At 36.8% G+C, this 22,712-nt stretch overlaps 1 long non-coding RNA gene across 4 annotated transcripts in view; it reads left to right on the top strand.

Moving 5' to 3' along the window:
- Positions 1-90: 90 nt before the first annotated feature.
- LOC115494358 (uncharacterized) overlaps positions 91-22,712 on the top strand; it is a 48,621-nt gene continuing 25,999 nt past the window's right edge. For 3 of the 4 annotated variants that reach the window (XR_012055084.1, XR_012055085.1, XR_012055086.1), the window contains exon 1: positions 91-2,451. This is a non-coding gene — a long non-coding RNA (uncharacterized lncRNA). The remainder of the gene's footprint in view (positions 2,452-22,712) is intronic. The other variant, XR_005979886.2, reaches the window with a different exon arrangement.

Raw genomic sequence — 22,712 nt, 5'->3', positions numbered from 1 at the left:
CTCTAGGTAATTTTACCTTTGTTATGACCAGTTCTGCCCCCTGTGTGCTGAGCTAGCTATACCTCAGTCCTCAGGTGCATCACCTTTGCTGGACCAGGTCACCTCTACCAGACTCAGTGGCCTTGGAAGTGTCTCTAGCTGTTAGTGACCTCCTGCTCTTATGCCAGCAGTAGCTGCAATCTCTAAAGTGTCTGTCAGGCCGCCCGCCCGCCTGCCAGAAATAAAACACACTCCAAAAACATACATGGCAAGTTTAAAGAAATGTTGTGCAGAGATTCCTAAGCAGCACACAGGACTCAGTGATAGCCAGAAATATCCAGCTACTTACTACCAAGGTTGAGTGCAGTTCAAGGAGCATACTGGGAACAAGCAGCTTTTGGAGTGGATGTGTCAGGATTTGCCAGCGATGCTCAGGGCAATCCCAATGCAGAGCCGGCGGGAGGGCAGCGGGTCTCCCCGAGCGGCGCCGGCTCGGCTCTCCACATTCCTAAGCGATGCCAGCCAGGAGGGAGCGGTGTCGGTGAGCACAGCGCTTGGCGGTGGGATGGGAGGAGAGGCTGCGCATTTGGTGGTGCATCCCTGCAGCTCTTTGGGAAGGTGGGTTGGGGTCAAACGTTTCTCAGCACATCGTGCCTTAAAAGCCAGTCTGGGTCAGCGCCCTTCCCTCGGGCAGCGATGCACAGAGCTGAGGTGCGGGGTTTGTTTTTAGAGAGCACCGGCACTGCTACTCTGCAGGTGCTGGCATACTTGTGGGCTTCTGCTGATGCATGTGAAGCTGAACATTCCAGGCTTACTCCTGACTTCCTCAGCACTGTTCAGCTGGGAGTCGAGGGAAGCTGCAGCATAAGCCATACATGCCTTGCCTTCTTGGATGTAACTGCCATAAACAAATAAGAGGTGTGAAAAGCATGCGCTGTCTGCAGAAAATGATGACATGCTGTTCAAAAAATGGTAGGCCCTGTGAGTATTCTGTTTTTCAAAACAAAATTCTACTGACAAAAAAAAAATATTACAGATGAAGGAGTGTGTATGAAATGAAATAATAATTGCTAGCATGGATTTATAATTTTATTATGAAATAATTTAAACTACCATTATCTTGTCTGAAAGTCCTACTGCTCTCTATGATTTAGATACTCATATTTAGATTTTTTTTAGATGGTTTTTAAAATTTTCTTCATTACTGGAATCATTTACATGATAACACAATCCTTGCTTTTAAGAGTTCATCAGCCACAGCCACTTAGTTCCCACTTGAAGCCATAATCTTCTGTTTATAATTTCATAATTGTTTGTAGTAGAGGTGATTAAAATATTTCAAACATAGCATTATTTCGACTTCAGGCACGGAGCAAGCAACAGATGAGCACTTCAGAAACAAAGATGATATTTTCATGTAAATAGCCCAACTAGTACAAAGTAAGAGGAAGAAATGAAAATACAAAACATGTCCAAATGCAATGTTTTTCACTGTTTTCTTTTCAACAGAAATTGCTCTTTGAAGCACATGCTTTTCAGAACCTCATATCTTCCAGTAGAATGTTTGTTTTATCTCTTATGAAATTTTTCTACTATATGAAATATTTCTAAATGCAAACAACAACAACAAAAAATTAACTTGCACAATAAACTCTCCTATGCAGAGTTTAAACTCTCCTATTGGCAGAAAGTTCAGAACTCTTCCAGACAAACATTTGAATTTTGTCTTTGCAGAAATTCAAGTCAGTGTGATGGCGGCATCGAGTGTATTCAGATATTCTAACAGGATGCACCAAATTTAGGAGTTCACTCTTCACGTCTGTGCTCCTGCACAGTCTGTACAGCAGGGCCTGGGGGCTCGTCCAGCTCCCTCTGCAGACCCTGGGCTGGGCCACTTGCTGTGAGCATCTCCTGGTGTCACAGCTTTCACACCATGGTATCAGATCATGCTTGGAAATTCAGTGCATCTAGGATCTGTCAGATGTGTAAGACAACAAATTTGGGGTGACTTCTTCCTAAACAGGCCACCTCTTCAGTTGCCAAACTGCAATGCAACAGACTGATATAATTTTATATGCTGTTTAAGTTGCTGAATACCCAGAAAATTCATTTCCCTCCCTCTCACAAACCCCAAAGGAACTTCTAATCCAATGATAAGTGGTTATCTCTCAGAAACATTAAGTACAGAGATATGTGCCACTCTTTTATGCATATAATAATTCATTAAATTCACAAGAAGATGTACTGATTCTGCCATTTTATTATTTAAAAAGAAATATTTAAAAAATTGAGATATTATGGTTTTGCTTCTCAGCCATTGTTGTTTTGCTACATATTTTACTTCCATGAGAAGAACAGGACTGTGAGAACGAAACATTTCTCTGGGGAACTATATGTGCTCAACCTTATATTTGGATAATGCTGGAAATTCTTTTTAGAAAAACCCTGCCAAAGATCAACTCTGAGGGACAAGTAAGTAATGGGAACTTTTTGTTACACTCTGCCCGATTACCCTTTGTTTAAAGGATGAGAGAGCAGTTCATTAGTCACTCAGAGGCAAGATATCTGAAGGTACCACAACAAAACAAGCTTCTCATGGCTGGTCCCAAGTCATGCCAGGGCCTCTTGAATACCAAGTTTGTCAGATCCAAGGCCCTGGTGCCTAAAGGCATCGTTCACAGGAACCAATGACTTCAGCAATCAGCTGTCTCAGAGGCTAAGAAAGACCTAAGTGGGAGGAAAAGAATGACCCTCAGTATCACGGATGAGGACAGTCCTTTATGTGTAAAATCAGAGGCTGAACAGGCTGTCCCCAGCACCGGCAGTGGGTAGGTGCCATTGCATCCCCCAGGGTGCCCAACCTCTGACACACCCTGTGGGGACATGGCTTGAATCTCCTCTCTCCTCTCTCTCCTAAATTCAGTCTCCTGTCAGCCTCTTTCCTGGTAAGTGTTCAAAAAACACGGCTATGGCACCTGATGACATGGTTTAGTGGTGAACAGGGTGGTGATGCTGTGTTGGTGGTTGGACTCGATGATCTTAAAAGTCTTTTCTGATCTTAATGATTCTGTGATCTGTGTTGGATAATTCAGTGTTGGACAATGTTGCCTAAAACTGTAGATAGCTGACAAAATATACCTGGGTATATTTAGTATTAAATTCCTAAATAATTTATGCTTTCTTAACATAATTGCTTATTCTAATAAGCTTTGCCTATATCAGTATGATTTTCCAGAATTAATTTTGTACTGGGAGAAGTTCCCAATTTCATGTTTTTTAGGAAATTCAAAAGAGGGAGCTAGAAGAATATTCCTTAAAATATAAACAATTTAAGATTAATTATTAAAGGAACACAATTAAGGCAAAAATGAAATAAATGAGTAAGAGTTCTTCATTCTAAATTTCAAAGACATTTTATGTTGTTTTATGTGAGTTGAGCTCCTGGAATGAGTCCAAAGTTGTTGCTAGTGGAAGCTACTCTTTAGCTTGGAAGTGTGTTCCAAATGTGGTCAGAATACTTTTTTTACCCTCTGGGACATTTTTCAAAGGGTTAGGTAGAGAAGAAGAAGAAGTTGATTGGCCTATATTTCAATAAGATGTCACTTCTGGAAAAGGGACTCTTCAGAAGTTAAGGGAGGCAGAAAAGGGAGAAGATTTTTTTTTTTTCACTGTAATTAATGAGAACAATACAGTAGTTGCTATAGCCTGAGATAAAGTTACCTAACCTTAGATTGTAAATTTAGGGGGTAGAATATATTGTCTGAAGCTTTTTATGTAGAAATACAAAAATGTGAAGCTGTTTTGGGTCTCTATTTTTTTTCTTTTCAAAATATGTAATAAAATTGATGCTAGGGTTTGCAGATATCATCATGCACTAATTAAATACATGTAGAATTTTAAAAGGATGGGCATGTAAGTCTTTTTAAATACTGGTGCATAAGCTAAGATTTTTCTTGCTTAAACAGTAACAGCTTATAAGGAAAAAAAATGTGCTCTAATTTAGCTGGACAGATTTGCAAAGATCTTTGAAAGTGTGAAAAAAGGGATAAGAAGGAAATGTCTCCTTTACAATCTGTTTATGGCTTTGGGACTGTGCTTTATCTTGACAAATAAGATAAAGATCATTTGACAGGAATCCACTTATTCTTATCTTGCTAGCAACTTAAAAACTGAATTATTCATCCTCAGTGTGAAACTCTTGTTTTCTATTCTAAATTCAGCTGCATGGTTCACACCTAGTCTCCACAAAAATGTACCCAATGCAATAAAATAAATGTAGTGAAAATTACCTCTGTAAGAGCAACATTACCAAAAATTATAACTATTCCATGAATGAAAGTAATGAACTAGTAATAAGTAATGAACTAATAAACTTACAAGAGTTACACAAATATTTCTCTAGTTTCTTCCTGTAACTTTTAGGTTTGTGAAGGGGTGAGTGAACTCATGAGCTTTGCTAAATCATGCAGGAATTTTCCTCTATATGAGAAGTCTTTAAGTGAGTTCACTTGGGCCACAAGAAATTGCAATTGTGTTAACCTTGGCTGTGTCACTCAGGTATGTGAATAAGCATAATTTCTGACTGCCAATCCCAGACGTAAAAATTCCATATTACACATGCAGTTGTACCACAAATTTTATTTTTCTAGAAAGATTTGATGAAGATTAATATAAACTCTACTTGTGACAATGATACATTAATAAAGCAAATAGATAATACAAGCCTTTATTACTTTAATAAAACCTGTGCTTTGCAAACACATCTTGAGTGCTGTTTAGAACTGATCCAAAATATGAGACCAGTCAGTTTAGGAAGAGACCTTTCATGCTTAGTAATTTTGAATCATGAAAAGTTTTTCCTCAAGAATTCATTTTCTCCTGCATACATTTTCTATTGCTGATTTATATATGTAATATAATGTGATGTAATGTAACATAATGTAATGTAATGTAATGTAATATAATATAATATAATATAATATAATATAATATAATATAATATAATATAATACCTATGTATATCTATATATAATATATCAGTTAAGCACTTGCATCTCTTGAATTAAAACCAATTGTTTAACACATGTAAGGTCAAATAAATCAAGTTAGGAGTCACTACTCTTCAATTTTAGTCACTACTGCTCAAAACTCAATTCCATGACATATTTGAATGTCTTCAGTTCACATTTCTCCCTAGTTTTTAATTTAATGGCACACCTTTGTTAATGTGTGCATCTGTGTGCAGAGCGAAGGTGAACAGTCTCAGCTCAGGAGGGGTGGGGTGAGATCTGGAGAGTTGTGAGCAGCTGAGGAGGGATTGTCATGGGCACAGCATTTGAGCAGGAAAGTGGTGGCTCTCTTTCACAGGACAATAGAAAGGAAGCTGATAACAATGGTGTGCTATAAAAAGCAAAGGAACATTCTTCTCCGTCAAACAGCTGCACCTCTCTGGTAGTGCTGCTGCTGCTATGCTGGCTGGCAACCACTCTGTGTTTGAACTCTGCTGTTACTGAATTTCACTTAAAACTGAAAACCACACAAAGGAAGCAGACACATAGAACGCCAAAAAGAAACAAGATGTTAATTTCCTTGCTGCTTTTGTTTTAAGGAATTTTTTTTGTGTCCTTGAAAAATAATGATCAAAGTGTGGTGGTGAGAGTTATCTGCTGTCTGGGCCAATTTTACCTCATTAAAGAAGACAAGAATTATGGCCAGCTCTTCCAGAAATTCAGAGCAGCCATTCAAAAGCAAAAGTCACACTGGGATGCAAAATCCCTCCAGTTCCTGCTTCAGTCCATTAAAAAAAATATGTATTTGAAGCCTGGGGGAAGAATATAATTTAAGGGAGATTTTTCTCTTATGCAATGAACCCAACAAGGCCTTATGTATGCTGCAGCAAACTGCAGTACCTGCAGGGTGCTCATCTACCATGAAAGTCTTCTATTATCTCATTCTTTACATGAATGAAATGTGAATATAGTTCCTTCTTTCTCAAAAACCATTACACTGATTGGATTGTGTCTGGAAGCAACAGAATGGGTTTTTCCACACAATTATTTTCAACAGATTGAAAATGTACGGCTCTCCTTGTAGGTGCTGATGGAAGGTATTCTGGAGTTTCAAAGAGTGTGTGAAAAACAGTAGCTCCAGTAACCTTTAACAATGTTCTAGGTAGAGAGAAAAAAAGAAAATTTTAAAAGTTGTTAAAAATACATATTCTTTGACTGTGGCGTTTTCTTTGGAGCTCAGTGGCCTTTATTGCTTCAAGTTATTGCTATTGATTGTAATTAGATCATAAGCTTCACAAATATTCATTCATAATAAAACAAATGACTTGTGATAAAATTAAGCAGCTTGTGGTATTATTATTGAGAGTTTTCATTTTTATGAAATCTAAATGATAGAGTAGTTGCAGAAGGACTACCAGATATATTTTCTTGGAACTGCTGGCTATATTCACATCATATAAAACTGTTCTGAGAAGTCCACATTCTAAATAAAGGACTGTAGGCAAGTTTTTAGCTAACATTATGTTATCACAGGAAAAAAATGTTAAAAAATTATAAAAAAAGGATGTATCACATTATCTGAGGATATGTGTGTGTCCTTGTGTCTGTGTTTGTGTGCATGTATGCCTATATGCATAACTATATCTGAATAAATATATTCACGTATTTCCTGAAAGCTTTAAAACTGGTGGAAAATTGAAAGGAGTAGAAGAAAACTTAGTTTGCCTGAAAGCTTCTCAATCCCTTTTTCTGCCTCCTTATTAATCATATCAATATTTTAATTATATCTCCTTCTCTATTTCTTCCTTTGGATTTTCTAAAACCTATTTTCTAATTCAGTCCAGCAGCTCATCTTTTAATGTCATTTTAATAGACCTTGTCTTGTGTTCATGAAACAGTAAAAGCAAAGGTTTCATTGTAAAAGAAAATTACCTTACTTGCGCCGAGTTTTCTAATTACTGTGTCTGGTACCACCATTGAGTGTTTGGAGAATGGGAAAAGAGAGGAAATAGAGATGGTTATTAATCAACCCTTACTGGTAATTAAGGTACTCAGCTTCCTATTGATTTTTTTTCTTTAAGTTTTACATACCTTGATGTCAGATAAAGCAAATGGCAGGAGAAAAATCTCAGTTGCAGACAAGTCACTTTTTTTACAAACATGAGCATTCCATGACATTACGTGAAGGAGGATGCAGGACTGTGGACCTGCAAACAGACCTTGTTTTCCCCAGAAGGGATGTGTAGTAACATAAGGTGGACAAATCAAGAGACACATGGCTTCAGCAAAGAACAGCATCATCAAGCTCATCAGTGAACTTGGATTTACAAGTACCTCCTGTGGATTTGCTGAATTCTATATTTGCAAGGATGAGACAAGAACAGGGTCTTTCCTTTTAGGATGAATGAGCAGTTTGCCTACTTTATATAAAGAGATAGCTTCCCCTCTACCATGGACATCATTTAGATATGTGCCCATGGCCACTGTGAAAGTGGCTGCTTGTCAAGAATGCAAATTTGAGTTTATGTAATATTTTCCTGTAGAGTCATGAGGTAAGAAGAAGAAGCTGGGAAGAAATGCTTCTGTATATAGAGGGAGAATGGCAGGCCACCTTGGTGACAATGGCTCACAGGACTGGTGCAAATGCAGGGGAAATGCTCCATTTCATGACAACTTTCTGCACTTCCTTTTCTTATTTCCCCATTAAAATTATAAAGAAGCTCACCATGTAGCCATGGCTCTGGTGAAAATGTGCACAAAATTATATCTATTAATACAATTTTGAAGAAAATCTCGGTGGGTGATAAGAAGAGATGAAAGCTTATTAAAGCTGGAAAAGTATTGATCCCTGCTCTTTAATCTAACAGCAATTTTGACCACACTTTGTTTTACCAGAACTACCTGTAGAATTTGAATGTCTCATAATATGTACTGCACATCTTCTTTTCCCCCTGCAAGTGTATCAGCAGTTACATTTTTCATCACCTTCTCATGGGATTATGGCACAGTAAAGACAAAGTATGACATGAAAACTAATTTACCTCTAAAAAGAAAAAAGAAGCCAGGCTGTTTCCATTGCATAAACATAATTTGAAATTCCACAAAAATACAAATAAAATTTATTTAGATTTTCTTAATACTTTTAAAAGAGAAGAATTAAGCCCAAAAAAAGTTGTTTAACTGTGTGTAAAGGGCATGACAGAATTTGTTTTGATTGGGTGACCTCATAAAATTATTCACCACTGGTGCAATTTTTTTCAAGACAGCTCAATAGAGTGTGATTCCCAGTTCCCATTAGAATTTAATGAGAACTGGGCCTGTAAGTCCCCCGGATTCCTTTGAAAATAACCCAGCCCATGATAAAATAATACAGTTCTGTGCATCCTTAATTTTTGACAGTTTGCTTGTGACTGGAATATTGATTGCAACAGCTACTGCCAAGCACATGGCCCTCATCACTCTCTTCTGCTTTTCCATTATGTCATAAATAGATTGCCCAGCTCAATAGATTATACAAATAGACCAGGCTGGACCTCTTGAATGTATTTGCTTAAAAAAAAAAAAAAAAGAAGAAGACAAGCCTAATAATAACCAAGCATTTATGTTCCTTGAACAAGTTAATTGTAGGAATTTTAAATGTTCTGAAATGAGTAACTTCAAAGACAAAATAAGGACCAAAGTAAGACCAAGTCCAACAGTAGTAATTAGAATCAAGTCAAAAGGAAACCTGATTGGACAGTTCAAAAATGTTTGTTATCGGCAAGAAACCTGGCAAGTGTCTGGTACCCAATAGGTGAGTTCAATTAGAGCTTAGGAAAGGCATAAAAATATGCAAGCAGAAATATTTAGTATCCTGCTAAGCTGAAAATGCATTCAAACTAAAATGAGAACTGAGGTAATCACCTCAGTTCTAAACAATAAGAATAAAGGAAGAGAGTTGTCAAAATAAAATATATTTGGGAATGGCCAAAGCCTGGCCAGTCCTGCCTACCTGCATCTCAGTGGGCTGGATTGATTTGGATTGCTGATATCTCAGGGAGGATTTTAGAATTGATTAATTGAATTTTGGCTTTTTCTGCCTTGCCTTGCCTTTTCTTTGTTTCTTTTTCTTACTCATTTTCTTTCTCTTTTTCTTCCTCTGGTAATTTAAATCATAATACTGACTTGAAACCTGCCAGGAATGAAGACTCGATTGTGTACCCTGTGTGTAGAACCTGCTGTACAACTTAAACATACAGAAATGTAGTTTGTTTTACTCAAATGCGTCTAATTAGGTTGAGATAGAACAAAACAGAGATGCAGTAGAAGTGAATGTCCAAGGAGTCAATGGTATGTCGAAAAGCACTGTAAAGCAAACTTAAATATCTTTATATGGGCTGAAGTCACTCTTCTAAACATAATTGGTCAGACAAAATCGATCACCCAAGCAGTCAGGAACTTTAATACAGCCCCTGTTTACCTGCTGCCAGAGGGTGCTGGTTTGTTTTCTTTGAAGCTGTTGCAACAGAAGAATATTAAGCACCAACTTAGACTAATGAGATGATGCATGGATGATGATGCTGATGAAGCTTTCTCCAAAATATCTGCACTGCCACCAAACAAATTGCAAGTATACTAGTTGGAAAGTACAGTGATTACATAATGGTGGCAGATGTTAAACTGACCTTCTGAAACCAAATGAAAAATGAAAGACAGATGGAGGTTTATGGTGAATGAACCTGACACGATGTCAAGAACCTGACATTTGATTTGATGGAACCTGGTATTTGATGGATGCCTTTGGATGGTTGTAGATGGATGACAAGGGTGAAATTATGGAACTTCAGAATATTGTTTTCCAGTAAATTTTTATTTAGGTTCTATTGACTTGAACAGAGATAGTGGCTGCAAAGTGGAAGATTAGTTTCTACCTGCAAATTAGCACTAATTATTTATAATATTGTGTTGGACTTAGGCCAATGGTTCAGGAACAGGCTCAAGAACAGTTAAGTTTTCATTTGCATCATGGGACACAAAGCCCCAAAGCCCCAGAGCATGTTTGTGTGCAGTGTAATTTGAACAACAGTTAATGCTGCATTGTTGACTCCTCTAGAAAACCTGTACCTGAATATCTGCATAGAGACTGCATTTAAAGGAGTAAATGAAAGTATAATTTAAAAGCTCAGTCTCAGGGTAAAACAGACTTTCAGAATCTTCAGCTGCTCACACCTAAACAGTCCCAGCTGAAGCAAAATCTCTTTTGTTTGCAGTTATCTGATTCTACAGAAAAAAAAAAAAAAAAAGGTAGATTATCATGGAGATATTTTAAAGTGACCATTCTAAAAATAATTATGCCAGAACTGCAGACAGTAGGGATGAATAAAAGTTCTTTTTGCCTAACTTCAGGTTCACTTCAGCTTCCTGGATTTTGCACATTTACTATAGGCACCCAGAACTGAGTCTGTTTGAAATGGAAAGATGTGGAAGAGAGGAAATATCTGAAGATGAGGAACAGCCTTGAAACTATGGACAAGATATCCTCAGAGAGCAAAACTAATACAGGCACACTGTGAATAAAAAGAACAGAGATAGTGTAGGGAGTACAGGTCAATGAACATAAGGAATATGAGGGCAAAAAAGTGTCAGTTTCCTCAGCTATTTCTTAATTTGTGGTTGGAAATACATTTAGTCGCAAATTATGCACTAATAGTTTATTAACTATCTACTTCTAGACTCTCATGTCATTACTCATTTCTGAATGTATCCGATATGATGGTCATTAATGAGTTTTATATTTTTCTAATAGCTTTGCCAGCCCTGTACTATGACTGCTCCTTTATTGACCTTCTTCTTGTCATATGCATGTGTTTTGATCAACTTTGAATTATTAGAATTTAAATATGCCAGCAGAATATTGAAGTTTCAGAATACAATGTTGTTTGTAATAAAATCATTAATGTGATAAGATGCAGATCAAAAGGAATGTACACCAAAGAGAATACAAATGATACAATACTGAATTAATATGAAAAGATGAAACACATATAACAATAAGCTTCCACTAATATTAGTGGGCTTATTAATGACAAGATTTCTAAAACATATAATGGAAAGTCAAATAAGGAGCATTGCCCATAATATAAATATTCTTCAAAATGAGACAATGTAAACATTGATTTGGTATTTTTTCTTTAAGCATGTGTCAAATTTACTAATTTGTCAAAAGTCCTAGTTTACATATATATGCATATGTAAGAGATTCATGTTTATGGTAGAAATGGTGTAACAATTGTTACTTTAAAGTGATCATGCAGACTACTCTCCTCTGGGCTAGTGAGTCATTCAGGGAGTCATGCAAAATTAGCCCTACAGAATGGACTCCAAGCCAGACTCACAGCATGTGGGTTGCTAGATCATGTGTTCTTTCAAAGGGAGCTTATTGGGAATCCTCTTGATAAGGCACCTTTGCTGTTCAGTGTAATTCTGATGTAGGTGATGTGGAGACACGCGGGGACACCAGGAACAGAATCTTCTCAGTCCCAGCCCGAGTTCCAAACCAGTGAGCTGTAGCTATTCTCTAGTGAATGGGAAAGTCTTTCACCAAAGTTTTATTGAAAATGTTCCGTCTCCAAACCGGCACTGCCTGCTTGCCACAGTTGTACTATCATGAGTATCATGACACCAGTATCAGCTTTCTGAGTCTTTTCCCAAAAGCAAAGAGAAAAATCATGAAGCATACAAATTTTTGTAATTAATGTAATATTTCTTCATAGTTCCTCTCTATCTATCTTCAAAAGAATTCTGTTTTGGTCTGGGTCTTTATCATCTTTAAAGTCTTTGTAACAACATTGTCAATATGACAGATGTTCTTGTGTGTAGCTGTAACTCAAAACAAGAGCAATATATTGCTGATATGATATATTTAGATATAGATAGATATAACAGAAAACTCACATATGGGCAACCATGAGGATAATACTAATTCCTACATCTTCTATATTCTGAAATGCAAAGTTCCAGCCCTTAATAAGTGGCAAAATTCTCACTTTTCTGCACAACAAAAATATATTGTCCCTTCTAAATCCATTCCTAGATTTTTAGTAGTATAGACTGGTAAAGAACATAACTAAATTGAGCCATTAAAATTGTTTTGCCTGTGTGTGTGTTTTCAGAGAGAGGAGTGGATAAAATGGATTTATTCTCATAATGTGAAACTGCCTCATGTATCAGAAATTGCATAGTTGACAACTGTGCTTGAGTTACAGTAAAGATTTTCAACATTGCCAAATGGCACATCATGTAATTTCTGGTCTAGTTTAATAAAATTGAAGTGTTTGGTAACAATTTATGGTTATTCCTTGAGAGTTTCTTAATCTATATTTATATTAACTTAGAGTGGCTGAGATGTGTGAATTTTAACCCTTCATCTAGAAAGTCATATAAAGAAAATATAGGGACAACATCAGCAGAAATAAAGTTACCAAGAAGAGAAGGAAGAGGTCTTTAGGGGGCGGTTTCACTACAAATCAGTAGATTCACCTAAGAAAATCAATTGCCATCCTGAGTTTATTTGGGTATCCAAGACAGAAAAGGACTTGAAAATTACTTGAAAATTTGTAAAAGTAAGCAATAGCTGTGAGAGGAAGCAAAGAGACTCATACCTGGAGCTGTGGCACACCATCAGTGTTGTGGCTTCCAGTGTATCACTGGATACTTGAAATAAAAATCAGTTCTAGAGATGTCTCAATAAAAAGGAAGGCCTGATAGCTTTTTCTTTGCAATACAAATAATTAGCTCAGATCTTTGGAGATAGGGACTCACAAATACAGCTGAGAATGTTTTGAGAATATCTGATCTTTGCTTTTGAAATATATTGTTCTCAGTTGCAAATCAGTGCTAATGTGGAAACTGAAAAGTAGGATTACCTGAGCTGTGTTTGTAAAATATGCCAACAGCAAGGACAAAAACCACTGAAATATTCACTTTTTAATAAAGAAAAATTATTTTATGATTAGGTTATTTACAGGAATTGTACAGGAGTGGAGTTGGAGGGCTGGTGCTGTAAATAGAAGATTGCTCATAAAAGCCAGGAGAGCAGTTTTGATTTCTCAAGTGTGACAGAAGGGTATGGTTCTGGGAAACATATGTTTACAAAGATTTGAAGCTGTAAAATGTGTAGATCCTGAAGAGGAAAAGAGTAACTAATGAAACCCAGTTTCCTATGAGTTTGTGCCCTCATTCAATACAGACTGCCATCTTCACAATTACTCTTTTTTTTACCTGTGGTACTCCCCTGAGCAAACAACAGTACTTGTGGTGGGTAACCTGGTGCTCCCAGGCCAGCTCACTCCATGCTGCTATGTGGGTTTGTCTGCTTCTCTTCAAGTGGGGGCAGTAATTATGGAGTTTCATCCACCTCGTTTCTGATTTTTCCTCACCATTCTCTTAATAAATTATCTTTGAGATTCTAGCCTCTCTTTTAGATCTGATAAACTAAAAAAAGTTGTTAGAAGGAGGTCAGCAGACAGACAGCCATGATCAAGCAAGCATTATTCCTTTGAAAACTTGGCTAAAAAATAAATTATATAACCTGTGTGAATGAAAGCAGAGAATGAATTATTTCTATATATGCTCCTGAGCAAAAATTTTTAAGAAACAGTTACCCAAGAATGCTGTACTTGTCCTGAACAAATGATCCAGAGGCTGAAGAGCATATAACTGAACATGGAAGAACAACCAGGGTAAACCATCCCACAGTAAACCAGCATCGACCAAGCTTTTTGAGGAAAGTTAACTATAGATGACCAGGTGCACTATAAGTTTATTAATAAAACAAACAAACAAAACCTCACCAATCTGAAGTAATTTTTCTGAGCTCTTCATTACTTTACTAGAGGGACACTGTTTTAAATCTGGTGTGCCTGGGTCAGCCTCTCAATTGTAACAAATAGAATTGGTGACCTAAATTCTGGTAATTTTTGCACTATTGTCACGGGTAAGTAAGTTTTCTGAAGGCCAGGAGTTATTTAGATTTGCAGGGTAAACAAGAAACCAGCCTGGGGACTTCTCATATCATCTTTTCTTGATCCTTGCTGTAAATTATAGGCTGACAATTTACTGTGCTTTCTTGAACCATAAAGATGACAGCCATAATGTAAATACAAAATATTCTAAATCTATCAAGAATGTAACTGATTAGACAGCAAAAAATTAATCCAAAATCAGAGCCTTTGTATTTTTTTTCTGAATCTGTTAGCCAGCTTGAAATAATTTCCTGTTGTCACATGCTTTTTAAGAAAAGGAATCCTTAGTTAATGCAGAAAACCTTTACAGTCCCAGCTATTTTGGAAAGCTTTTGTAGAGTTTGTTATTCCTGCTGTGTAGCTTATGCATTTTTTTGACAGGATACAAGCATGCAAACACACATGCATAATGTAGGAAAATGTTCTTCCTTATTCGGTTTCACTAGGCACAATTCTAGGTGTGATAGACACTTTTAGCATATTTATTTATTTATATAATGGAAATACGATAACCAAAATTATTACCATTTGAGAAATTGTTATTTTAGTGGAGGAAGATAGGCAGCCTTTCCAGTTTCTGTGCCACTGTGTTATACACTTTAGAATAAATTCTTGAGAGGGTTCTTTCATTAAATATCTCTTCCAATGTCTTGTTCTTGTTCATGGCCTCTAGTTGGTACTAAACTACTTTAAAATCAGGAAGTGCAGAGCCTGGAGGGTTTTTTTTTAACTCATATAAACCCCGGCTATGCTCTGACAATGTATATACACATTTAAAACTAGAATGATAAATCTGAAATGTACTCTGGTTGTAAGAAAAACTCTTAAAATGGAACAAGTTGCTTGCCATGTTGCTACTAATCCATTGCTGCCCATATACAAAGCGCCCAGCTAAGAAGTATTTCTAGACTGCTTATTGTGTCTTGTTCTTTGTTGATTTTTCTCATTCTGTGTATTTGAACTACTTTAGCTGGAAGTACTTAGCTGAGAGATTCACAAAAAGAACACATAGCATGGGGTGGGTGACCTATGAAGTCAGACATGAAAGATTCCTGTTTGGCTATTTTTCAGTGCTGTTTCAGTTGAATCTGAGGCATTACCAGCTGTGACACTGCACAGCAGTCATTTTGTTTCCTTACACTAGCTAGACAGATTTATCAATTTCTTTTCCTTGTTATGATTTTTTTTTTCAGTTGTTGCTCCAAAAGAGAAGAGGAAAGAAAATGCAATATTGGAATCTGGAATAAAAATGGATTCTCAAATGCCTTTTACAATTGATGCTCTGGGAGGAGGATCACAATAAGAAATTTCTGAGGTTGAGGTAGAACACCTATTTAATGGGTTCTTTGGCAAATGAAATAATTTCTTGCTAGCAAAACCAAATTTTTTCTATTTTTTCTTTTTCCAAGCAAAAGCTGTGTGACAAAGTGGAACTGAGGATCAAAGTTTAAATACAGTTTGCTCTGCCACCTGGTTTTGATCTAGAGCTCAAGCATATGACTGGCAACACTCCCACTGACATGGGAGGGAGACCTGGTAAGGGGGGATATAGCAACATGTCTCCCTATTTCTCAAATTGTGAAAGGTTTGATAGCCTTGGAAAAATAAGTCCAAGTTCTTTATTCACAAAGAAAAAAAGATGGCAGAACAATCATAATAAAATCTTCTCCCTCAGTGCTTCGTCATTTTGTTTCAGGCCTCCTTTATCTGAACTGTCTGGAGGGGGCGAGGAGATTACTTTGCCTTTTGACCAGTTCAGTCTTTGTCCCACAGCTGACTCTGCACTGGGGTACCAATTGTGGTTGTCATCTTTTCTTGGGTAGTTGCCACCTGTCCATTAGAAACTGGCCAGAGACCAGGAATTCACTTCATATTGACCACAGAATAGATGTCATAGGCTCAAATTAACATTTTAGACACTGAGTCCGGGTTTGAAATGGCAATTTAGAGAAGAAAAGCAAAGTGTCTCTTCCTTCTCAATCACTTATTTATGGAGTTACTGTGTATTTGAGCTACATTCACTTCCACTTGATTAGTCTCTGTCTGTTGTAAACTTTTTCTGCATAATTATTATTTCTCTTTTTAAAGAATTATTAAAGGTCTGAGGCAGATTAGCACCCATCTTCCTACAGGCTCTAAAAACCTTGGTTTGTCTTTCCCAGCTGACAGAAGATATTTCTTTCCAGTTCTTGTGGCTGGATTAAGGGTCCATACTGATCTCAAAAACAGCTTGACCCAAGGAATTATAAAGCCCTGAAAACCTATCTTTAGTGATCAATTGGAAAGCATCATTATTTTGAGGTGTCATCACCATGGGAGAAAGATCACATTAAAAGCAAAAGAGATCAGTATTAGAGATAAGAAGAGACATAAAGATGGGCCAGAACATTAAAAAACAAAACAAAACAAAAAAAACCTAGGTAGCTGATCAACTAATTTGGAGTCTGCGTGTTGTTTTTTTTTTTTTTTTTTTTTTTTTCAAGTTGTTGAATTGAGTATGAAGGGACTTTTTAGGGGATGGATTATTTGTCACTGTGTATCAGAATCTAGTTGGTGATTTAGGGACTTGTCAAAATGGCACAGCTGTATCCATAAGGTCTATGGTCGTACTAGTGATTTGTCTGTAAGGTTGTGGCATTAAAGCAGCTATGATATATAAGGGCATTGGTAATGTACTGTACTGTGGACATCCAGAACGAGATATAGATGTACTAAATCTACCACTGTTCTGTCATAGGGAGTAGCTGCCATAATAGTATACAAAGTCATAAGCACGGAGAGAGAATTAAAAACACCCATAACCCAAACTGCTAAAATAAGCATTCCTGTCACGTTTGCACAAGAACTTTTATTCAATAAAAGGAAATGACCATGAACTGAGAGGAAAAAATAGCACTGTTGGCAAAAAGGTATTTTCACGGTGTGAAAGATAGAGATGGGAATACTTCTCTTTTTTTTAACCTTTATAAAACCCCAGGGATTTACAATGATTTATACTCGTGAACCTAGATCTGCAGGAGAACATGGTGCTTTGAAATAGTTTGCTTTGAGATACCTTGCTGACCAGTGCAATCTTGAGGTGCTGTTTGCTGCAGTGTCTAAAATGCACTGCGATAGCATATTTCTTTGGTTTGGATAAACTCTGCAAAGTGATGTGCAGCTCTGTGAATTAAAAAAAAATACCATATAAATTTTCATATCTGTGTTACAATGATAATCTTGAGTGTTGTACAACAGATGATGTTAGTCCATTGAAAAAGTAAGAACCTCTTGTTTTTTTCTTGTCTGACAAATGGATGTGCAAAGCTGTCTATCATTCTAGTAGTTACCTTTGTGGTTGTAAAAACTGCAGTCAAGTTTCCAGTTACATTTTGATCTTCCAGGTTTTTGGGTTTTGTTTTGATTTTCTTTTGAGTTTTTGATAATTTTTATAGCTTGCTTCATTGCAACAAAATTGTTCAGATCAAGAAAGAACATCTTGTTTTCTTACTTTAGCAGTACCCACCCACCCTGGCCACCAGTCAAGGTCTCAGCACTGATATCAATTTCATGTTTGACATCTTTAATGAAATAAAGGACCTCATTGCATTCTTCCCAAGGGAAAGAAGTGTCCACAGTAATCACTTGTCTCTTAAGACTGAAGAAAAATATTTCATTTTTCTTTCATTCAGACAACGCGCTACTCATGTTTTTTGTTGGAAATCTGATCCCTGTAATTTGAAAAAGAAAATTTATATTGCAGTGAGAACAATGATTAGTTCGGAAAGAAAAACTGTTTAAGACAGTGATTTCAAGGAAACACAGTATCGGCTTTTCAAACTATGTACTACCTTAGTGCACTCATCACATATGATCAAATGTAATGTTTTGTCAGGTTTTAGACACATTCCTATTAGAGTTACATCTTTTACTTCATCAAACTAAGGCTCTGCTGAAGGACAGATTGTACAAATAAACATTAGTTGGAATGTTTTTAAAGAGGAATTGTTTACTGATTGAAATACAAAAACTGTTGCTCATGCTTGCAGATCAAATTACATGCTTAAGGGAAAGCAAGCTACATAATTTGTTGGCTCATGACTCATAAGAAATGTCAGGCTGTATCTTTTGATGTGAAGAGTTGCACAATCGCTTGTCTTTATTAGATGAAGCAGTAGACAAAAGGTTTTTCTTAAAAACAGTGTCAATATACATAACAATCTCATAGCCATGAAACTGTAATCCCTCTGTGAGGGTGAGTTGTGAAGAGGATGATCTGTAGCATTCAACTTAAGGAGTCTTTTGTTTTAAGATTATACCTATCTTAAAGTATTACACCTATGTTAAACTCCAACTGAATTCCTAGAGGGATTTTTTTGCCACATATTGTCTCTATTTTCGATTACTTAGAGCAGCCTTGCAGTGTGAAGCCGGTCTTCCAAAATAAGACAGTGTAGAAGGAAGGACATTGAGGTGTATCTGAAGGGTAAGCATGGAGGTAGAGGCATAAAAGCAATGTCAGATCAAAGACCAGCTGGGCTCAGACTCCCATCTTCTGGCAGCTTATAGGGGAGCACTTCAGCAAGGGGAAGCACACAGGGATATTTGCCCCCTGGTTATCTCTGCCATACTGTGGCTTGTGACTCAGGAACTTGAAGTCAGATATGGTGTCTTTGCCCTTTACAGCATTTAGTGACCAATATCACAGTACCATCCAATTTCCTGCAACACTTGGGAGTTCTATGGCCCTAAAGAGGTTATATAGGGTTCTCCCAGAGGGGTCCTCCAACATGTCAATGCTGTCTCCTATTTGTGTCTTTCCAAGATGTCTAAACTACAGACAGGGATGGAGGACTGAAATTTCAGTTTAGGAAGAAGCTCAGAGTATTTTTCCTATCCATGTCTATGTTGCTTAGTATTTTTCCATTATAGTCTTATATGTATGGTTAATAGTGCTTGTTGCATCAACAGAAGTTTTATGAAAGAATAAACATAGCTGAGTATGAAGCATGTACAAGATACATAAAAACACCCAAGGGAAAACTTGGCCAATTAAAAATCATTTTCTTGGAATGGCTCTACCTGATTGGATATAACTGTAGTGGTATACTTGATGAAGTAGCATTTTCAGTGCTCTTACCTCAGTTTTACACTCCAATGGGATTATTTTATAATAAGGTAATGGAATCCTGGAACTCCAATAAGAACTGAAATGGAGAAAAAGTATTTTTCAAGACCATAGAAGAAAAACTTCACCTTATATTTTCCAAGATTCATGAAATAGAGATTGTGAATTCCAGATGTGTAAATATCTTAAGATAGTCTGTTTTTAAAATAAAAGACTATTTTTTTTCCATGAAGTGTAAAGAAGGGTATAGGAATTTAATGAAATATTCTTGGTCTTTGTGATTCAGCAGCATAGTCTAACCTTATAGTTGATGTTATTTTGACCAGAAAGTTTGACTAGAAACCTAAATTATGCTGCAGACCTGTGATTCTCCATTTATATGAAAGCAGAACAGTGTCTAGAGCTCCTGGGACATAACACTGACTGAAAAAAAAAAAACCCACAACTTCATACACCCTTCTTTTTTTTAATAAAGCCTTGAGGATGTAGTCAGAAATTTAAAATACTCAGGAGAGATGGCTGACTCCTATTTTCTAAATTTCTTTTTGGGAACAAATTGCTGTCAAGTTTTGAGATCTGTTTTCTAGCTGGTTCACCATAGCCACAGATAAATAAGGGGAGAGTAGGATTAATGTGATAAAACATAGATATAATATCGTACAGTTGTTTACTGTCAGGCTAGTCACCTTAGACTGTTTTAACAGTAATATAGAAAATAGGTGGTTTTGGGTACAAATATCTTCACTTAATTTAGGTATCTCATTTAAGGTAAGAAGAATTGCATGCTTGAAAGTGTGCTTCTTCATCCTGACTAAAAAGAACTGAGACAGCTAGCTCAAAAGTAGAAACCCATCCTTGCTGACCCAGATTACCGGCAAAATAAGTTGGATAAAAGGATAAAATAGAAGATGATGATTTCATTTTTGTGCCAAGGATTGAGAGAATGAGTTTGCTGCTGCATTACAAAAAGATTGCAACAGCCTTTTGCGTATTCCAGCCTAAAGATGGGAGATGAATCCCTGTTCAGAGTCCTGTGCCAGTCATATTTCTTGCATGACTTGCATTCTGTTACAGTTAATAAAAGCTTACATGTAAGCTTCACCCCAGCAATAAGACCCATACAGATCTTCCCACTTACCAACCAGCTACATCAATGTCAGTCGAGACACAATTGCTGCAGAACAATATCTACTTGAAAGGCCACAGAGTGAGTAAAAGAAGGGAACAGGACATTATCCCTTCAAAGAGCAACACAGAAAACACATAAAGAACTTTCTATGTGGGAATCGTATATTTCATATTTTTTGTGCATATCACCCTGGTCATCTGCTGAAAGAAGATCCCCCATGTTTTATTAGTTATGTTGTTGATAAGTGGGTGAGGGATGATACAGCTTGATTTGTCCTGGAAAACCTTCTCTTCATTTTGCATTTCTGTGACTCCCCAGAACATATTTCCTTTCCTTATGTAGCCTTTACCACCTCCTTGTACCCCACCCCACCCCATCCTGCCCCTGCAGCCCCCACCTGTACAGACTCTGATTCCCCTTTGCTTCAAACTTCATGAGAATATTGAAGGTTTATTTTCAAGCACCAGCTTTTTCCAATAGAGAATATCTAAGGTACTGGTTATGTTTGAAAACAGTGAATCATTATAGATTGAATCAAGGAAGGCAAGTATATGAGATTGAAAGTCAAACAAGGAAAATCTGATGTGATTCTAAATAATTCAACCCATACTAAGACCAGAAGGTAAAGCAGATTATAACTTCTACAGAAAGAACTGAAAAAAGGAACTGAAAAACAATCCATAAATCTATACTTTCCTTCCTACTGTCACTATTCTTTTAATATTTTCTGTTAATCAGTTGTACAGTTTTTCTGTCACAATTTCCTGATTGACTTAAGTATACTGATTTAAATGAATTAAAATTCATTGTTTACAGGCATTGTGGCTTTAGTCCTGAGCATTGCAGAGCTCTCTGTGGTATCTGGGGTCAGTTGGACTAGATGCAATTGCAGCATTCATAGCAAGTCACACAGCCATGAAAGCATTTCTTCTTTTTCTACACTTCTGAGCAAGCCCATGAAGTTTAGAGAGATGCTAGGTATGTATGAAACAGCATCTGATAAGTTCAGCAGAAGAGAGATCTGCAGGTTTCTGTGTCTGTAAAATGTTTACTTGTGACAGTTTTGTGACACTCAGGGGGAAATGACTAGATAACCATGCAAATTATAGGGAGGTAACTGCATGTGCTGTAGGGCAAAAACCTCTAATAGTCTGAGATGAATTCCCTCATGAGATTTAAAGAAATGCTGGTGTAAGTCTAGACATAATGGTTCTGTGTAGATAAGCTTGTTGACTAATTTCTTTCCCTTTAGAACATCTGTACTAAACCATCTAACACTTGAATTACAGCAATACCATAAAATCTCTAAGGTTTCTTTTATGGACTTGTTATGAACAAAAGCCTTTAGGATAAGTTATACGACCTGGAAGAGTCCTGGTCACTAACACATCACAAATCAACACATAAAACTCTGATAGCTATAAAATCAAAATAAAGGATAAATATAAGTGTTTATATCTACCATTCTATTGCCAGCAATTAAGGTATGAAGAGGTAAACCCCAACTTATACTGTTGCAAAGCTCAAGTAGCCAGAAACCCTTCCTCATTCCCCAAACCATTCCTTTTAAAATGGTTTTTAAAGCAATCTGTCATAATTCCTAATTTTTATGTCTTTTTATGTTTGTCTTTGAAAACATAGACCAACATTGATAAAATCTTTTCTCCGTCACTATGACAGTGACCCATTTAAACAGAGTAAGGCCAAGTCCTGTATCACTTGCTGAAATAGTGGGAAACATTCCATCGAGTTACTCTCTCCTCCAATTGCTTTTTACTGGTTTAATTTTTCAGATTTTGGGAAAATGATTTCTGAAACTAGTTTGTTCTTTTACACCTGAGCATTCAACTCCTGTCAATATCTGACTGCTTGACTGCTTACAACCTAATCTATCACTAAATTTTGCCATTTCATATGCTGTCATACCCAGATTTGAGATTTGTCCATCAAAGCCATTGCCAGACTAAAACAGCTGTCCAAACCCCATAGTGCTAGTGATGGCTAAAAGTCATGAGGGGTCTGTGGAGAAACAAAACATTCTTCCTGTTTCAGTGATCCCCTGATAGCTGCAAGCAGCCCTAATGCTTGCTGATAGATATCTCAGCATGGAAACCATAAGCATGGAAATCATAAGGGAGAGCAGCAGTATCTGAAGGAACATAGATGGGATAAGACATGTAAAGGGGAAATATTCCTTGAGGAAAAGGTGAATTCCCTCAGCAGTTCAACTACTCCGGGGCAGAGAGGAATATTTTATATATGTTTTACAGACCATCCTAGTAGATATAGCTTACATAGAGTTAGAATAGATATAGTTTACATAGAGTTAAAAATTATGTGCCAGTATCAGTAGTATTTTTTCCCCATTAATAATCTAAATTATTTTTAGACTTTAAAATTTTCTTTAGAAGAGAATTATTATGACTTAAAAGCTCCTCTTGTCCCTTCTCACCGACTTCACCTTTGCCTTTGGTGCGAGTAGAAGA

Source organism: Taeniopygia guttata, chromosome 3 (genome assembly GCF_048771995.1).
Source record: "Taeniopygia guttata chromosome 3, bTaeGut7.mat, whole genome shotgun sequence".
Taxonomy (NCBI): domain Eukaryota; kingdom Metazoa; phylum Chordata; class Aves; order Passeriformes; family Estrildidae; genus Taeniopygia; species Taeniopygia guttata.
Note: the sequence above shows the minus strand (reverse complement) of the source record. Positions and strands in the feature narration are given on the sequence as shown.